The 18,654-nt window shown below is 34.3% G+C and overlaps 3 long non-coding RNA genes across 3 annotated transcripts; 2 read left to right on the forward strand and 1 right to left on the reverse strand.

Annotated features, from left to right (window-relative positions):
* The first annotated feature begins 246 nt into the window (after positions 1 to 246).
* On the forward strand, positions 247 to 2,564 carry LOC128203490 (uncharacterized). The gene is made up of 3 exons (XR_008255957.1): positions 247 to 427; positions 1,071 to 1,141; positions 1,800 to 2,564. It is a non-coding gene; the product is annotated as an uncharacterized LOC128203490 (long non-coding RNA).
* Positions 2,565 to 7,928: 5,364 nt separating this feature from the next.
* On the reverse strand, positions 7,929 to 9,899 carry LOC128245617 (uncharacterized). The gene is made up of 3 exons (XR_008263195.1): positions 9,752 to 9,899; positions 8,484 to 8,625; positions 7,929 to 8,156 (listed from the first exon to the last, which is right to left on the reverse strand). It is a non-coding gene; the product is annotated as an uncharacterized LOC128245617 (long non-coding RNA).
* Positions 9,900 to 16,751: 6,852 nt separating this feature from the next.
* On the forward strand, positions 16,752 to 18,654 carry LOC128203478 (uncharacterized). The gene is made up of 2 exons (XR_008255953.1): positions 16,752 to 16,880; positions 17,582 to 18,654. It is a non-coding gene; the product is annotated as an uncharacterized LOC128203478 (long non-coding RNA).

Consider the following 18,654-nt stretch of genomic DNA (forward strand, 5'->3'; position numbering starts at 1 on the left):
CATGACGGTACTACTGTTCGAATTAACCAGGCATGCTAAAGTTCATTATCAATAGTATATAAATACATTTGTACTTCTTTAAATAACCGACATGTATCAATTTCAGCTGAATTACGCTTAATCATAATTATTAATACATATCTATTACAGATTTTGTCCGCCATTGTTGTTAATGGATTGCATAAGTCCTCTCTTAGTGCACTTTAAAAACTTTAAAAGAGTGGGAATTACTCAGCCGTAGGAGCACGTATTAAAGGGTAGAACACAATCGGAACTCCTCGGCTAGTATCAAGATATGGCCTCGGATATAATACCGGTCGTAAAAAATAGTCCATCATGGCCAACCAAGAAGAATTTGTTCAAACAACCAAGAGATATGTTAGTCCAAAGACAGAATGAGAAGCGAACTTTTACCATTTATTTGTGTGTAAGTGTTATTTTTATACTTATTGTATTTTAATAAAATATAAAAATAGTTTTAAAAGAGCCCTAATGAGAAACTAATTGGAAATGTCATTAATTCTTAGTGGGTGGGGTAAAGTCTTCTTACATTTGACAGATTCTAATGTAGTAAATAACAATTTTGAAGCTCCAGTGATCAGTGGCAAAAATTAAGAAAACAAATACTCTATTTTTTTTTTTTTTAATAACAAATAAGTCTGAATCTGACTTTACTTAGATCGATGATAGGTTAGACTTTCTTTCTCAGTGTATTTATCTCATACATTTCATATCATTAACTTTAATTTTTATAATTAAAATTTACATTCTTTTAACCAAGGATGTATGGTTTATATGTCCGTGAGTGTTGGTAGCGAACAACTTAATGTAATGGCACAATTGAATACCTCGGCCCTGTTCACTAATATAGTTCTCTAAATAAATTAGATCTTCATTCTATTGGTTTAACAAAATGAGTTTGAACGCATAAACCAGCACACATTTCTTTCAAGACTAAATTCTTTGATATCCACCAGTGGTGGTGATGCAGAAACATTGAAAAATGCTGACATTTTTACTGTGCCAATGAAATGCAAACATTTAAATTTTAATCTTATTGTCATTTTCAGAGAAGAGTATGGTACCAGGGGTGCAGCTGACTCTTATTCCCGGCTTGTTCTAATGAAAAAAGGCAGATGAGGTAATGGTTGTGCTATTTTCGAAATTCGGACAATAATATAACAGTCAAGTATCCTATTGGTTAAAAGCCCAAAAGTACCTGCATGTTTGTACAATTAACCAACAAGGATTGACAGTATTAAAATATCAACATTGTAGATGAATTTAAACATGATAACAATTTCATTTCATATTTTTTAATTAACCAGTAGTCCAGAGCTAAAAGCTGCTCTCTCACAGATTGACAGTTCTTCTTGGTCATTCTTCAAAAGCCCAAAGGAGTAATTAAATTAAATTTACACATATAATTAATTATATGGCTTAAAACAATAGCAAAAACATATTTTCCAAACAATTGAAATCTGTTCTATTATGTGTGACCTTATATGACTAGTTGGAGGAATTTTTACCAACTTGTATATGAAAGACTGTGATCTGATATTATGTCAGCAGTCTAATATCACTGGTTTCCATACATTTGCACAATAATTGCCAATTGGCTCGTTTAAAGACAAAAATAAAAAAAGGTATCAGAACAGTAAAACTGTGAGGATGCAGCATTAAATTGGTGTTGCACTTAATGTTTTGTGAATACTTTTCTGTTGTTGTACAGGCTTTTAAAATAATTGATCTGAAAATATAATTCCTATTATTGTTGTATTTTCTGTTTTCTATTTCAGGCACTGGAATCCGAATGTAATAAAAAATGCCATTGTATGAGGATTGACCTGCAAAGTATGGCAATCATCTTAACACAACTGCAACGCCTTCCTTGGAAAAATGAGTGCAAGATGCAAACAAAGCGTTCAGTGGAACATCTTGTCATCTCAAATATTTGATGACTTACATACTGAAGTTGAAGATAAAAGTCATCTGTTGGTCCGTGATTATTAAATAAATCCGAACATATATTTTAAAAGGGTAAAATGGTAAAGGATTTGTATACGCTTTAAGTGGTTTTCCTATATTATGGAGGGAAGATAACTACAAAAACAGAAACAGATGGCATCGGCAGACCAAATAAAGGAGAACTATTTTGTTCAGTTCAAGACTTCAGAAAATCTGTTAATAGGGCACATCCTTGCAAATGCCATATTGTAAACTGGGCTCTTTAAAATGTGAAAAGGTGAAAGTGGTCTAGAGGATAAGCCCCAAATTCAAGTTCAAGACCTCCAAGATACTTTCTCTTGACCTCAGGAAAAGGATGTCCATACTTGTTTTTTCTTAGGCAACATACTTAAGAGTGATTTTGTAAGCTTCCAGCTTGCATAGCAATCTGATAAGGCATTACATAAGATACTAGCTGACTTGCAAACCGTTTTTCCATTGTGTTGATTTATTATTCAGTCTGTTGGAATGTTTATTAGAAGTGATGCGCATTGCTTACTGCAACCAATATTTATTTTCTTTATTAAGTTGAATTTAACGAACACATAACATGACTTGTGATTTTACAGATGCATGTTTATTTCGTTGATTGTGTGAGTTTATTTTCTCAAATGATGTAATAAAAGTTATTCTGAATGACTGTCCTTTTTTGTTTGAAGAAAATGTGTTGAGGTTTTGGCATTGCATAGTGTCATCATCATCATCATCATTGTTGTGTACAAATAAAACATTCAAAACAATGTATTAAAAACCAAACTGTCAAGCCAAGTACTCAAAGAGGCACAAGGATATTGCTAAAGAGATCGGTAATACAATTAGACAAATAAAATGTAAAGAAAGATCTATAATTCTGACACATGGTAATGCTTTAAATAGTCCTCTCATACAGTATATTTTGTAATGACGACTTAAATTTGTATGGCAACTTAAAGCCATATATGGGGATTAAGCGCCAGAAATATTGTGAAGTCTCCCAAAAGACTCAATGCACTTAAAAGGGCTTGGCACAGAAATGAAAGTAAAAATTGGGAGCAAAACCTAATTTTTCATTAGTTTTACATTGGATTGCAAACACATGGCTCTGTTATTACTTGACTAATATTAAAAATAAAATTAAGAGACATGTTGATCCAAACTGTAATTATTATTGTTTGCATTTTATGGAGTTGGACATAAAAGAGTCATTTGGTGAAGAGTGATCTAAAGGCTAATTATTCAAAATAGATTAAGTATTATTGAAAAAAGTCTGGTATACATTGCTGAAAAGCTTAGTAACCTGGCTAAATATTTGTTTAAGGCTTTTATTTACAAAAAAAAAAATCAGTTGAGTATCTTATCAGTTACTCTTTTGGTGGTGTTGTTTTTAATAAAAATGACCATTTACTCAAAGATATTGAGACTAATAATTATAGATTTAGACAAGTATAATGTGTAAGGAAACTTCTAATGAGTGGGTTTTATCCACAGCCTAGGAGGTAAAGTGAAGCATGATCTGCCTTGAACAAATACAATTTTAAGACAAGATCTGTCAACTTAGTGCACCAGTCAATTGTAACCCCCCCCCCCCCCAGGTCCGGGGGAATACTGGGGTTAACCAGGGGAAATGGGCCGTTATTTTACCTATCAGGTGGCCCTGCAGTGCTGGTTGAATGCGGTGGTTTTATCTTCGCTTAAAATATAGAGGGGAATGGACCTTACCTAGAGTCCCTGGGGTGTGGGGGCATGCATAGATTTCAGCTGGTAAAGCTGACTTGGTGCCAAGCTCACACCCATCCTACCACAATCCACAAAAGTCTGCACAATGCAATCAATGATTTTACAGAATAGTAATATGTTGTTTTAATGGCAAGGCATGCTGTGAAAAATAACACGGCAAAGTATGACTTAAAACTTACATTTCATAGGGTATTCCTATAACTGTTGAGAAAATGTTGACATTTAGTCCATGCATGCATTTAATCCGATGTAATGATTCATGCATGCCATGAACCGTATGATCGTTTCAATGACTGTCAAGTACATTTTCTGTGTGCTCACGGTTTTTCTAGAGGAAATAGAGTGCTTCAACTATAAGAAAACATCTAAATATTCATAAAACGAACATTTTTTTAGGTTACAATAAATATTTTCTCTTAAACAAGCACATTTAATTTAACACAACCCATTTCCTTGTTGTTACAATGGGCCTTCTTTACGCGGATTGAAAACGGTGTTAATCGCCGGCAGCCGCATCGCACTTTCGTATACCCTTACTACTATTTACGAGGTCTATCTCGAAGCTTGCCGGAGATGGCCGAGTTGTTACGGTTGGGTAGAACATTGTAGTTTTCCACTCTCCAAGGCGGCAAACGGCGCGTTTGTTAATACCGATATTACCGCCACTACATTTTAATAGGTCGGGAATATTACTATTTGGGTTAATGTTATGTAGAGGTAGTGTTGTCACACTCCCACACAGCACAGTTTTGTATGGGTTTACCTGACCTGCGTTTGTAAAGCGCTTTATCAACACTTTTATAAAAATGTATCGAAAAACAAGAGTTAAATACGGTCCGTAAAAAGAAAGACAAATGGCTATAACAATTTTAAGGTCGGGTAGAAAGGACTCGAGTCGTAAAGCAGTAAAACAGACATTTCTTCATGTTTTTTTGTTGTGCATGACATTAAATGTATGCATCTAAAAGAACGAAAAGAAAGTGTTCGCATTTCAAATTTTGAGGTATTCATACAGCTAATTTTAATGCCCAATTTTTTCATAACGATTTTGATTTAAGCAGTGATATTTGCATTTAAATTCCGCGGTTTAAGCATATCGTAAAGAAAACTCTTTAGAAAAATTAAAAGTTTTAAACAGGCGCATACTTTAATTGTATACATATGCATATTCTCTGCACATGCTAATCGCATTTATTTTATTTTATAACACTACAGCTGAATATGTTAAAAGTTTTCATAAGTATAAACATTTCTTTTATATTGCTGTAAATCCTAAACTGCACACGCATGATCTGCTTACGATTGATAACATTGTGGATAAAGTACAAACTGGGAGAAATGTTGAACATTAAGAAGCGCACGTTTATTTGTTGAAATAATACTAATTTAACCCGAAGCAACTTCAGCCAAGCATGTTAACATAGGTCAACAAAAGCACTTATAAACAAACATTAGATACAATCTGCTAGACTTTGTCGATCAATTTAATGCGACGGAAATAAACAGAGAAGCATACAAAATAAATTGTGCAGAATGGACAGAATGGACGGTATGTGCTAAATTCCAGGACTAAGTAAAAATGTCAAGTATTGCTACTCATATTGATGAGCAGATAATGTTTGTTTTAAATAATACAAGAAAGACCATTGATGCAAAGCATCAAAGGGCGCCATTTAATAGTGTATGCATTTGTTATATGTTGAAAAACAAGAAATGTCAAGGCCAACAAGCATATTACAATGCATCGAACCGCATCCATGAAATTCTCAAAATATTTGTAGTATTCTGCTTAACAACATAGGCTAAAGCATTGAAATTGAAGAGTTTCAAGTTGAACATTTCATTAGGGGTGTGGTACATTAATGAACACGGCATAATTAGGGTGCTTGTGCACTGTACTATTTGTCATTGCCACCTATCTATATACCAAGTTTTATTTCAATACCATGAGTATATTGAAAGTAATGCTCTGGTCAAGAAAAAGAGGCAAAGAGCAATAATTCTGTAATTAGCTGAAATACAGCTAAAGTCATTATGCTTTACCATTGAATGATGTTTAATGAAATTCCAAAAAAAGTAGTTTTCTTGTTATGCTACGGACAGGAAAAGGAACAAAGGGTATAACTCTAGCAATTCGCTGAAATAGAGTTATTGTTCTTGTACACTGCAGTTCTAATCATTTAGGGGGAGGGGGCAAAGTCACCATGCTGGAATAAGTTTCCTGATTCTATGGGGAATTCATCATGAAGAAGTGACATGAAATAATTAATGATATTAACACAAAAATAGCATGTGTCTTATAGGACAATGGCAAATTTTTCAAATATGATAAAAATAATGCATACAAACTGAATATGTATCAGACTATGTATGAAAGAAATAATACTGTTTCTATTTTTCACAAAGGTTTTGAAATACAACAATGCACATATAAGCATAAATAGGCCAAATATGCATAAAATAATAGTAAACAATGTGTGAAAGTGATACTGAACACTTATAATAATTTCTTTGTGCATTAAATGAATATATACCAGAACAGCAATACGAAATCAAGTCCAAAATGTATAATAACATGAAGAACACCCCTTTATGAATATCTTCATAACAAATCAGAGTACATGTAAACAATAATCATTTATATAATTAGTATCAAATGTGTCTACTTTAAAGTGTGTTTTCAGTTGCATTAAATTAATATATACCAGAAAAGTAATTATAAAAATCCTTAAATGTATTAGAAACTGAAGACAACAAAGAATAACACCCATTTATGAATATCTCCAAAACAAATCAGAGGTCACCTAAACAATAATCATTCATACAATTAGTATCAAATGTGTCTAGTTTGTGTGTGTCTGTTCATTATCTTTAAATGAGCATCTTTAAAGTGAAACTCTTATTTGAAATCAATACATATATGATATAATTGTATTTATAACACACATCAAATTGACTGATAAAACAATAACTACTTACTAAATAATGCATTTACTGAAATATTGTTTACTGATTTATAACAAGCTTGTGACCCTGTTTAAAACAGCAGAAAGCATGACAAATATTAAATGATTGGTGATTGCTAAAATATTTACTGTGGTCTACGATAGTATCACAAGGCAGAACACCATGTTTTATGTTCATTCTTATTAGCAAATTGAACTCAAAATCCTTCATTAGAAACATTGTTGTTGACATCTATCAACCCATTTTGAAAAATCAAAACAATAATATTAATTGTGGTAAGTCTTGTTTGGGAGTAAGAGTGCATCTTTAAAAATAGTGTGTGTTTTTTTCACTTTATATGAAATATGTACCAATTCAATTTGACAAATGAGACAAATCTTTTTAAGTTAGGAAATAGAAGTAGTAATTGTACATAATACAAAACAACAAAAAAATTGACAAAGCTCAATATAACAGGAAATCTATATGAAAACAAAAATCATTAAAGGCCATAATTATTTAAACTGAATTAAGGTATTAGTAATACACACTTTAATAAAAGCTTTCACCGACAACATAGCTATTATCATGGTACACTATGGGACTTTTATCCAAATTTTGAAGATATTTTACCGTGAATTAAAAAAGTAATTTAAATTTAATTACACCCAACCCCAAACTCCAGGGGCTACAAAGAGCGACAAGTAAATATTTTCTCTATGTTTGATTTTTTTTTCACATTATCAGAGCTTATGAAATAAACACAACAGTTTCTGGTGAAATAAACTTCAGTTAACAAAAAAAATAAGTTCAACCGAACAGCATGCAAAAAATCATTTTGATTGATCTTGTGAGTCTTCTGAACAGAGCAGTATTTCGATGTTTGAAAATATAAAGCAGTTTTGTCTAATGAACAATTTAAAAGACAATTTATGATAGTTTACCGTTCAATTGAAGAAAATATACATAATGTCATGTAACCATACATTTCTATAGCTAATAAAATGCTTAAAAATCAACCCTTTTCTTGAAAAAAATATAAAGGTTATTGGACTTATTCATAAAATGTAATCATTCAAATAAATGAATTTTACGTATGATACTTACTCAGAATTCAGTTTTAAAAACAATGAATGTACTTTCAAATTAAAATATGTAGAGAAAAAAGAACACTATGTACATGTAGGCGGTAATGCCCCTCCAAAAATGTCAGAGTGAAAGTTCTCAACTAATTTGTCTTTTTAATATTATAACATGTAAACAGTCTCTGTAGGTAATCGATGTCTATTTGTTTTATTTTGTCAATAGTATTCTTACATTTAGAATTTTTCGCAATAAGTCTTCACTCTTCAACATTTGAAGCTTGGTCTGTTCCCATGCGTTTGTACTTGTAGTGTGTGCACAGAAGATAATTACTCAATGCTGAGTCAATGCTGATTTGGTTTTCATGCCCCTTCAGGTTCTTTACCCACCTAGAATGTTTAGTGCTGTAAAGGAAAAAAAAGTACTTTAAAGCCTTTCTAACTTATTAGTATAGATAATAATACTGCCATACATATACAAAATAAAATATAAACAGTTTAATATTTCTCGACATTATTTAAAAAAACAACAAGCTGATACATACATGTAGATAATATATAAAGAAAATTACTAAATTTATCAATAAAATTCATCATCATCATCATCATCATCATCATCATCATCATCATCATCATCATCATCACCACCACCACCACCACTTGATTAATGAATACAGTGAGTTTATAAAACAACAAACACCAACTCAAATATGTTTTATATGAAATACTCACATCATCTCTATCAGATGTGACTGGCTTGTGGATAGACATGGATGTCAAATCTGTCTCAATGATCCAACATAGTATTTAATGCAGGCTGGAATTCTTCATAACCCCAATTTGTTGACTTAGTAATATTCAGTCATTTTCCTACCTGAAATAAATTAGAATTCTGATTATCAACCGGCAGAAACTACAACTGTGAAAGACAAATGCACATGTATCAATTATACATTCTGCACTAATATCTGTGTTAGCCAAGAGTAAGTTGGTAGGCACAAATGTGTAGTTGTTGTGCATATGGTTGATAATGATTCACAACAGTACGGGGTTTTAACGAGACCTACACCAAGCAAATGAATGTCGCTAGTGTCAAAGCTGTCGTGGCTTCCAGCCCGAAACCATGTACGTCTTTTCTTACAGGTTTATTTTGAAAATATGCAGTTTGTTAACAAATAATGGGTATGTTCATGTATTATGGTATGTTAAAAATAGGTCACATACCAAAACACATCATTTTTAAACAAAATTTTAAGTCTAATATTTTTCTAAGATAAAACAATCAAATAAAAGATTACATACTCATATCATATACATAAATAATGTGTATAAGTACATTTAAAGATATGATACATGTACATAATGCACCAATCAATTGTAACCATGGCACCCCAGATCCGGGGTTATGCCGGGGATAGCCGGGGAAACGGGCCGTGTTTTTACCGTACAGGTGGCCCTGCAGTGCCGGGTGAATGCGGTGGTTTTGTCTTCGAGCAAAATATAGCGGGGAATATGCCTCACCTAGGCTCCCTCGGGTGCGGGGGCATATGGCAGGGATTTGACCATCAGTTCGCAGGACGAGGAATTGACCTGGGGTTGGCTGGACCGAAAATCAAAGTCCCGGCTATTCCCCTTACCTGGGGGGGGGGACGTGGTTACAATTGACTGGTGCATAATGCACCAGTCAATAGTAACCACGCCCCACCACCGCATTCACCCGGCACTGCAGGGACACCTCGAAGGTAAAAACACGGTCATTTTCCCCCGCTATCCCCGGTATACCCCCGACCTAGAGGGGGGCGTGGTTACAATTGACTGGTGCATAAGTAGATGTAACATGTATATTTATAATAATATATAATTATAATACATGTATGTAAAAATATTAACAAGATGTCTTAACATTTAGCAAATAAAAATGATTTAAAAATTCCAAAGATAAATTAAAAAACAAACATTTTTGAACACATCAACGTACAAAACTACTCAAAGATACTTACATACATAGCCCTTTGATACGAATATCCCAGTTCCATGCCGATTGTTGACATTCGTTTTTTCGACAGAAAATCTTCTCCTACGCGTATAATTCACTTATAATCCATGTTTTACTGTAATGACTCAAATTGTTAGGTGTATCGTAATCAACTGTCAGTGTGCACTTTTAGTGTTTACTTATTTTAAACGTATATTCATGATAAAAACATCACCCGAGTTTCCAACTATTACGATGTAGAAATTCCATTATTGACCTATGAATAGCGGGGAAATACCTTCTGGTTCTTAAAATAGCAACATCCGGTATGTGTTTTAACTCGGGGACAATCGTAATAAAATTTTACTAATGTCACATTCATCACATTAACAAATAAATTTAGGTGAACATTTAATTCCAATATCGATTACATTAAAGAAAAAACATTACCTCATGGTTTATCAATGCAGTAAACATAACATAACAACATAAAACATAATTATTCCCATTCACATAATTACCGGTCCACACATTTTACATTTCCGGCACATGATATTTCAGATATTTCAGGTAACCAATCGGAAAACGTAAACGAATCGGGAACAGTTATTATACTTATTTGTCGTTCTTCCGAAATAATGTTTTAAAGATAAATTGAAGACTATCTATTCAACCATAAATAGCATTTTTAACACCCATGCAATCGCCACCCATTTGCATTTTTTAATCATTATAAAATAACAGTTAAACCCGACTGTCAACCAACTTAAAAACCTCTCCTACCACTAACTAAAATAAATTCCCATTCCATAATAGGCGCGCACTTCAGTGCGGCGCCAATGATGTATGCATAGATGATAGACTGAATTATTATAAATTGTATACGAAAGATCATGATTCTCATTCATCAGAGGTTTGATAATGTTATATGATACGCATGGTAGCATCATTACTCTGATGTTCGAGAACAATCGCAAATATAAAGGAAACACAAATGGTAAAAATGTAAAGAAATCATTAAATAGTTACACCTATAAACCGAAGACAATAAATTTAACTTAAAACCTCTACTCATTATAAAAATATGCGCATATGCGTCTGAATTTTCTATACGTACTTTACTTCAACTAATCATGATAATAACTATATAATTTAAATGATCATTTCGGTGTTTCTTTACAAATTTTGAAAGGTTTTCGCAGTAAAATACCTGGACTGGTATTAAATATTGTCCTAAATTGGATCTAGAACGATATAGCTAATCGGATTATTTTGTTATTATTAATTGCCTAATAGAGCGAATGAAGTCAATAAAATATGACCATGAGGTTGTGTTAAATTGAATATTGAATCCCACCTTTGTGTCCATGTATCAAGAACATAATCCATCATATTGACGGCACTATTTATCAAATGGAATATTATATTATGGGGAGGGGGGTATTTAAAACGCACACAAAGACATATAACCATGTTTGCAACATTTTGGCACATGTTTATGGTATGAACACGGACATTTAAACCACGGCTTAATAGGTCCGTTAATAAAGCCAATTGGTTTTGTAACTGTTACGAATTGACAAAAACAATAGTTACAACTTGAACAAGATAAAGCAGTTACGAAATAGCCATAATTCTAATAATCACTTTCTCCTTATATAGTACTTAGCAGCTATAACATATACAAATATCATTAATTAAAGCAGTAGCTTACCATTGTGATTAAAGCGGTTAGACCAATGGTATCGTTGTACACTTCCACTCTTTTCATACTACATACTGATTCAGCGCTTGTTAACAGTACTTTTTTTATTGCACGGCACTTTTGAATCGCTCATAATGTATGCGATGTAGAATATTGTGATTTTTGGATGCGTGGTGTCTCCGTACTACTTTGGTATCATTTTGGTACTATATATGGCATAGAGGTGACAAACGTGTTTTATTTTATCTCGTTTACACGACTTATGGGTATCGCTAAAACGACTAACGTATCTCGCTTAAACGACTTATTGGAATCGCTAAAACGACGAACGTATCTCGTTTAAACGACTTATGGGTATCGCTTAAACGACTAACGTTTCTCTTTTAAACGACTTATTGGAATCGCTAAAACGACTAACGTATCGCTTTTAAACGGCTTATGGATATCGCTTAAACGACTAACGTATCTCTTTTAAACGACTTATGGGTATCGCTAAAACGACTAACGTATCTCTTTTAAACGACTTATGGGTATCGCTTAAACGACTAACGTATCTCTTTTAAACGGCTTATGGGTATCGCTTAAACGACTAACGCATCTCTTTTAAACGGCTTATGGGTATCGCTTAAACGACTAACGCATCTCTTTTAAACGGCTTATGGGTATCGCTAAAACGACTAACGCATCTCTTTTAAACGGCTTATGGGTATCGCTAAAACGACTAACGCATCTCTTTTAAACGGCTTATGGGTATCGCTAAAACGACTAACGCATCTCTTTTAAACGGCTTATGGGTATCGCTAAAACGACTAACGCATCTCGTTTAAACGACTTATGGGTATCGCTAAAACGACTAACGCATCTCGTTTAAACGACTTATGGGTATCGCTAAAACGACTAACGTATCCCGTTTAAACGACTTATGGGTATCGCTAAAACGACTAACGTATCCCGTTTAAACGACTTATGGGTATCGCTAAAACGACTAACGTATCCCGTTTAAACGACTTATGGGTATCGCTAAAACGACTAACGTATCTCGTTTAAACGACTTATGGGTATCGCTAAAACGACTAACGTATCTCGTTTAAACGACTTATGGGTATCGCTAAAACGACTAACGTATCTCGTTTAAACGACTTATGGGTATCGCTAAAACGACTAACGTATCTCGTTTAAACGACTTATGGGTATCGCTAAAACGACTAACGTATCTCGTTTAAACGACTTATGGGTATCGCTAAAACGACTAACGTATCTCGTTTAAACGACTTATTGGTATCGCTAAAACGACTAACGTATCTCGTTTAAACGACTTATGGGTATCGCTAAAACGACTAACGTATCTCGTTTAAACGGCTTATGGGTATCGCTTAAACGACTAACGTATCTCGTTTAAACGGCTTATGGAAATCGATAAAACGACTAACGTATCTCGTTTAAACGGCTTATGGGTATCGCTTAAACGACTAACGTATCTCGTTTAAACGGCTTATGGGTATCGCTTAAACGACTAACGTATCTCTTTTAAACGACTTATGGGTATCGCTTAAACGACTAACGTATCTCGTTTAAACGACTTATGGGTATCGCTTAAACGACTAACGTATCTCGTTTAAACGATTTATGGGTATCGCTAAAACAATTCTGTATCTCGTTTAAACATACGCGGAAAATGTGCGGTAATCCAACACCGTACATACGAGAGTATTTGCAGCGTTATTCCATGAGTACATAAACATATTCCATCAACTATCCAAAACCCAACACTATAACTCTTCCTAAAACATAAAAGCTCCCCACAACTAGTACTCTTACAATCTGGCTCACAAGTACAACGTTTGTGTACATTTCCCTCATGTTGTTGTGCCGTTGAAATATATTTGATTTGCGAACAAATCACTTGAGTTATAATTCTTAATACACTACACAGGCTGATGTTTTTCTGTTATTTTTTTCATGCAATCTTTCGAATAATTTATTTTAAACAATAATCCACATAGTCCCCTTTTCTATTACTATAATTCTAAAATATGTAACTTACCGTAGGAAAACGTCTGCGCTTTTATTCCATTAATACACAAACATATCCCAACAAATGTCATTAACACAACACATGATTTCATATTAAAAACTCCACAACACGAACACACAAACTCTAATACTTTACTAATACTGTTTGTCGATCAATACTTTTCCTTATACAAGTCTTTATAACAATAGTAAAATGCTTAAACCAACAGATGACCAATAGCCATTTGTTCGTTGACCAGAGAATGACCGGTTTACTTTTTGAATTTCAAATTCGAATGACCAGTAGCTGATCATTGTGACTAGCGAGGATCGAGAATATAGTGGCTTACTTCGGGTAGAGCAATTTTAGCGTTGTAACAGTACACTCTTTTTAATAGAAAATAAATCATATTCAATTTAATTGGCCAAATATGGCTAAATTTAGATATTTGATGTCAGTAAAGAGGGATTTATTTTTACAAAACTAACTTTATATATAGTGCTGTGAAATTAAGACAAGAAAAGCTACAAGTGTAGCTGCTTCTACTGGTTATATTATCGTATATGTTAATGGGATATTACTTTTGTAAATGGATAAATTATGTCATCACATAATTGCTTTATCATTATTCTTTTGTGTCTTGGCCATAAGTAGATAGTTTGTAAATTGCTAAAGGCAAACATGCAGATTCGCCAATCAACTCTTGAAACTCTTGTCAATGATAGTACTTGGATGATGGTAATAAATAAACTTAAGGGCAATTCTGAGTTACGCCTTATGTATCGTATGTAAATTTATTTTTCTTTCCTTTGTCTTTCTTAAGTAGTTTATTTTAAATGCGTCAATTTTCGCGACGCATCAAACCATTTGTTTCTGTAAGAACATCTTATCAACATTTAACTATTACTACATGTACATTCAGCTTGTAGCAACATTTCGCTGACAAAATATAACTTACAATCACAATACTGATGATTGGTTGAAATATGTCCACTATTGTTATAGGTACCTTGCATGCGACTATAGAGGTCAGTTTTAGGATCTAGGATTGATGTAGCCAATTAGTTATCGTTGTATGAATAAGCAACATATACAATTAATAAAATCAATGAAGTATGACCATACTAATGTTGTCTGGTGAACCAGTATTCATTTGGTATCCTTTGAAAAAACTATTTAATTTCAATGTCTCCTTATATAAAACTATACAGCTATGATATGTAGATATATTGAGAAAATGTGCGGAAATCCGACTTTATCCCTGTCTTACCGTAGGAGAATATCTGCGCCGAAATTCCAGTAATACGAAAACATATGCCAACAAATATCACAAACACAACACAAAATTTCATGTTAAAGACCAGTAGTCGGCCATCGCCACTAGTGAGGGTAAGACATTTGGCTTATAGCTTGTATGGCCTGGAAAAATTGTAAAATTCCACTCCTCTTAATATTAAATACTAATTAAGCTCTTATCAATACTAGCTAGTACTATGTATTGTAATTAATAAACTTGATAAATTTTTGACCTACCTTAAATAGCATTTCAAACCGGTTGAAGACGGATTGTGTTCATTTGTCATGGTGGTTAGGTTCAGTTTTACAATAACGCTTTCAATTCATGATATTTGATACTATGTTATTCATTTGTATGAGTCAACATATAACTAGTGCCTGCCTTCACTGTAGTTTTTACCTTAAATGGTGTTTTTTTTTCTCATTGCTATATGCACCAGTCAATTATAACCCCCCCCCCCTCCCAGGTCCGGGGAATAGCGGGGACTTTGACTTTCGGTCTAGCCAACCCCGGCTAAAGCCCCCACCCCGCGGGAACGAACAGATGGTAAAATCCCCGCCAAATGCCCCCGCACCCAAAGACCCTAGGTAAGGTCCATTCCCCGCTATATTTAAAGCGAGGACAAAACCACCGCATTCATCCGGCACTGCGAGGCCACCTGTAATGTAAAAACACAGCCCATTTACCCGGCTTTCCCCGGTATACCCCCAGACCTGGGTGGGGGTGGGGGGGCGGGGGGCGTGGTTACATTTGACTGGTGCATTAACTATTGAACTTCAATAGTGATCTAGGTTTGTGAAATGGGCTCATAAACAACACTCAGTTTTAAAATCTAGTAAGCAGCTGGTAATGCAATATTGATAAAATGCTAACATTTGTTGTATTGCACGGTGTTGATTATTTGTAATGTTTTGTTTAACAAGTGTTTACGTAGCTAAGATGAACACGTTACTAAGCCATGCACATCATTTCGTGATTAAGGATCGTTAACCATTCTGTATTTGTCATACTTCACATTTCATGTGAAACTTGTGATCGATGCAAGTTTTTGATGTGGCTTAAAATGACGTTCGCTACAGTTCAATATAAAGGTTGAACGCGATCCCGACAGAATGTTTGCTTTAATTTCCCAAAATTGGTATACAAGTATAACGGCACATGCCCAATTAGGGACTGCTTTTACATGTTCAATATTGAAAAACGTTTTGAATCTAGTCTGGAAAGTATACCACTACGGTCAAAATTGAAACTTCTGTTATGTTTTTGCTTTCCAGCTACAATGGCTTATTTTTATCAATTCGATACTTACCGCAAAGAACTATCACTACCAAATGCGTCTTTTGCCAATGACATTTACGGATTTTTAGGGGAGTTTATGATTGGAAACTTTTTTGATGATCTGTATCACGTCGTGGTCTCGACGAATACGTGTTTACTCACCGAACAAGACGTGATAGAAAAGCGTCACCAGAAAAGCGTCCTATCGTAATATTCCAATTTTTATTTACCTTAATATCTACCTTTCTTTTTATATCGGTTTCAATTTGATTTACACTTAACGCCATTTGTCAAATGTCCAAATACGGAATTGATTGTGCGTATGAATATGTTACGTAATTGTGTGTATTGAAGTTAAGGGAGGCTACTCCAGCGGGACAAGTCAGAAGTTACAGAATTCACTTTATTGAGTACAATAAGAAGAAAATGTTTTATATCTCAGCAAAATAAACGAATTGCTAATACGAACACAATTATTGAATGGCTCAACACCAAACAATAACAAACATGAACGGTACGTATTTTACGAGTATAAACAAATCGTCATTTCCTGAAGACGAACGCGGCCATTTAAACAGAAGTAAATCCTCGCAGGAAATTTTGACGATTATTATATGCAGAACGGAGGGAAGTTCGTGAGTCAACCGCTATTAATATCGATGACGCGAATTCGCCTTCGTTTTCGTATTGGCGAGCTGCTTACGTGAATGAATATGTTACAATTATCGATCTTTAAATTGACAAACAGCTAGTCGTCGAGAAAGATCGGAAGTGTTCTCTGTTTTGTGCTTATCCTCATGTTTCTCTGAATATCATGTTTCTGAATATTTACATGTTACTGGTGGCGTGAGGAAAATAAGGTAATTTTATGTTTCTAACATTTGACAGGTTTTACCTTTTATTTTTGTCACCTTTTTTTAGCGACGCGAAAGTAGTTCCTAGATTTCACACCGTGTAAGCATGATTCGGAATCAGAAAACGGCAGTATTGTGATACGGATTTATCATTACGGCGTGCTGTACCCCAATATTTTGCAGCAGAAGAAGAGGCCCATTTGTAGAAAATATTGCAAGAGAGGTAATTGAAGGGTCAAACTCTAACTGCTAATACGAAAGCGCGATGGTGGGGTACGTCAGTGTATGAATTACCGAGTCCTTCATAAGTTAACTGTTAAAGATGTGTTCCAACTTACTTTGGTGGATGATTGCCTCAACACCATGGAAGGCAACATTTAGTTTTCTAAAATTGATGCGAATTCAGCTTATAGGCAGGATCCAATTAAATTTGAAGTACAGATAAATACAATTATTCACGTTTTGAAAAATATAAACTTTATTGATTTCAGGAGATTGGTTCAAGTACTAGTAGTACTTCAGTACTTAGGTGGATTAGTTTGGCGGGACACTAGTAACATGATTTCCTCGTGTTTTTGTGGGTATATGGGGAAAACGATTTTGTTTTCGTCACTCGAGGTTTTGTATTTGGTAAAATAAGAAGTTATTTTGAAATTTCTGAAAGCGAAGATATAAATTTGATCAGTTCTTTGGTTAAACAATTGCAGTGGTATTTCGACAAGAATTTCGACCAGCTGAAAAGGACTGTGGAATCTGAAACAGAATGGGTGGCGGAGACTGATGGGAAAGAGCCTTCTTTTCGTAGTTTTCGGGGATGTCTAGGCGGCGTATCTCTGGCAGAAGGACGTTTTGTGCAGGGTGGAACAGTCACCTTTTTCAATTGCGGCTCAGAGGGGTACTTCGCTAGCGGATGTGCCGCAGACCTGCAAGGAACCACCTTCATGGGCATCGGGCGTGGCCGAGGAGTTACCATACCGGTGGCAGCAACAGCCTCTCCACGGACGCAACTGTTCGTTCCAGCCAATGGCGGACAGTGATTATGATAAGTACTGGTTATTATCAAAAAAAATGTTTGAAATAGACTGAATTGCAGATTATTTTTTTTCTGAATATTTTGAAAACTCGGTTGATATTTCACAACATTCTGGAAAGATACTTTAAAGGCTGATGATGAAATTTTGTCTTTATAGAAAATGTATAAGTCTTATCTATCATTATCAAACCACTAAGTTTTATCATGAAAAACAATCAATCAACATTACGAAATAATGAGTTTTGTATTTTTAGTAATTCATGATTTGATTCCGAAAAAGTGTGCTTATAAAGTACCTTTCATTCCACATAATGTCAATGCGTGTGATATATTTTATTGAAAGGTGTATTTTGAAATGTATGAGAGCGAAGATATAAATTTGATAATATTTCCCGCCCATCCCATCCCTATTTTTAGGTTGATTTTCCTGTTACATGTGCTCTATTAACATGCATATTTATTTTCATTTACAGAATTCCACTGTTTGATTGCCTAACGTATGTCAGTAACGTATTTGTTACTTTTATGATTTAAGATTTACTGTATGTTTAGTTTCGTTCCATTTGTTTCATGATGTTTTCTAAGATACCAGTCATTATTGATGTTGCTGACTCTTAAGGACGGACGTGGCCACGATTTACCAAGGTTACGATCCAGATGTGCTCAGACGCTATAACCAATCTTCCAGCATCCGAATACTGCCTTTTCCTGTGTACATGTTCACCAAATACATTGCCAATTCCTAAA

This window comes from Mya arenaria, chromosome 9 (assembly GCF_026914265.1).
Source record: "Mya arenaria isolate MELC-2E11 chromosome 9, ASM2691426v1".
Taxonomy (NCBI): Eukaryota; Metazoa; Mollusca; class Bivalvia; order Myida; family Myidae; genus Mya; species Mya arenaria.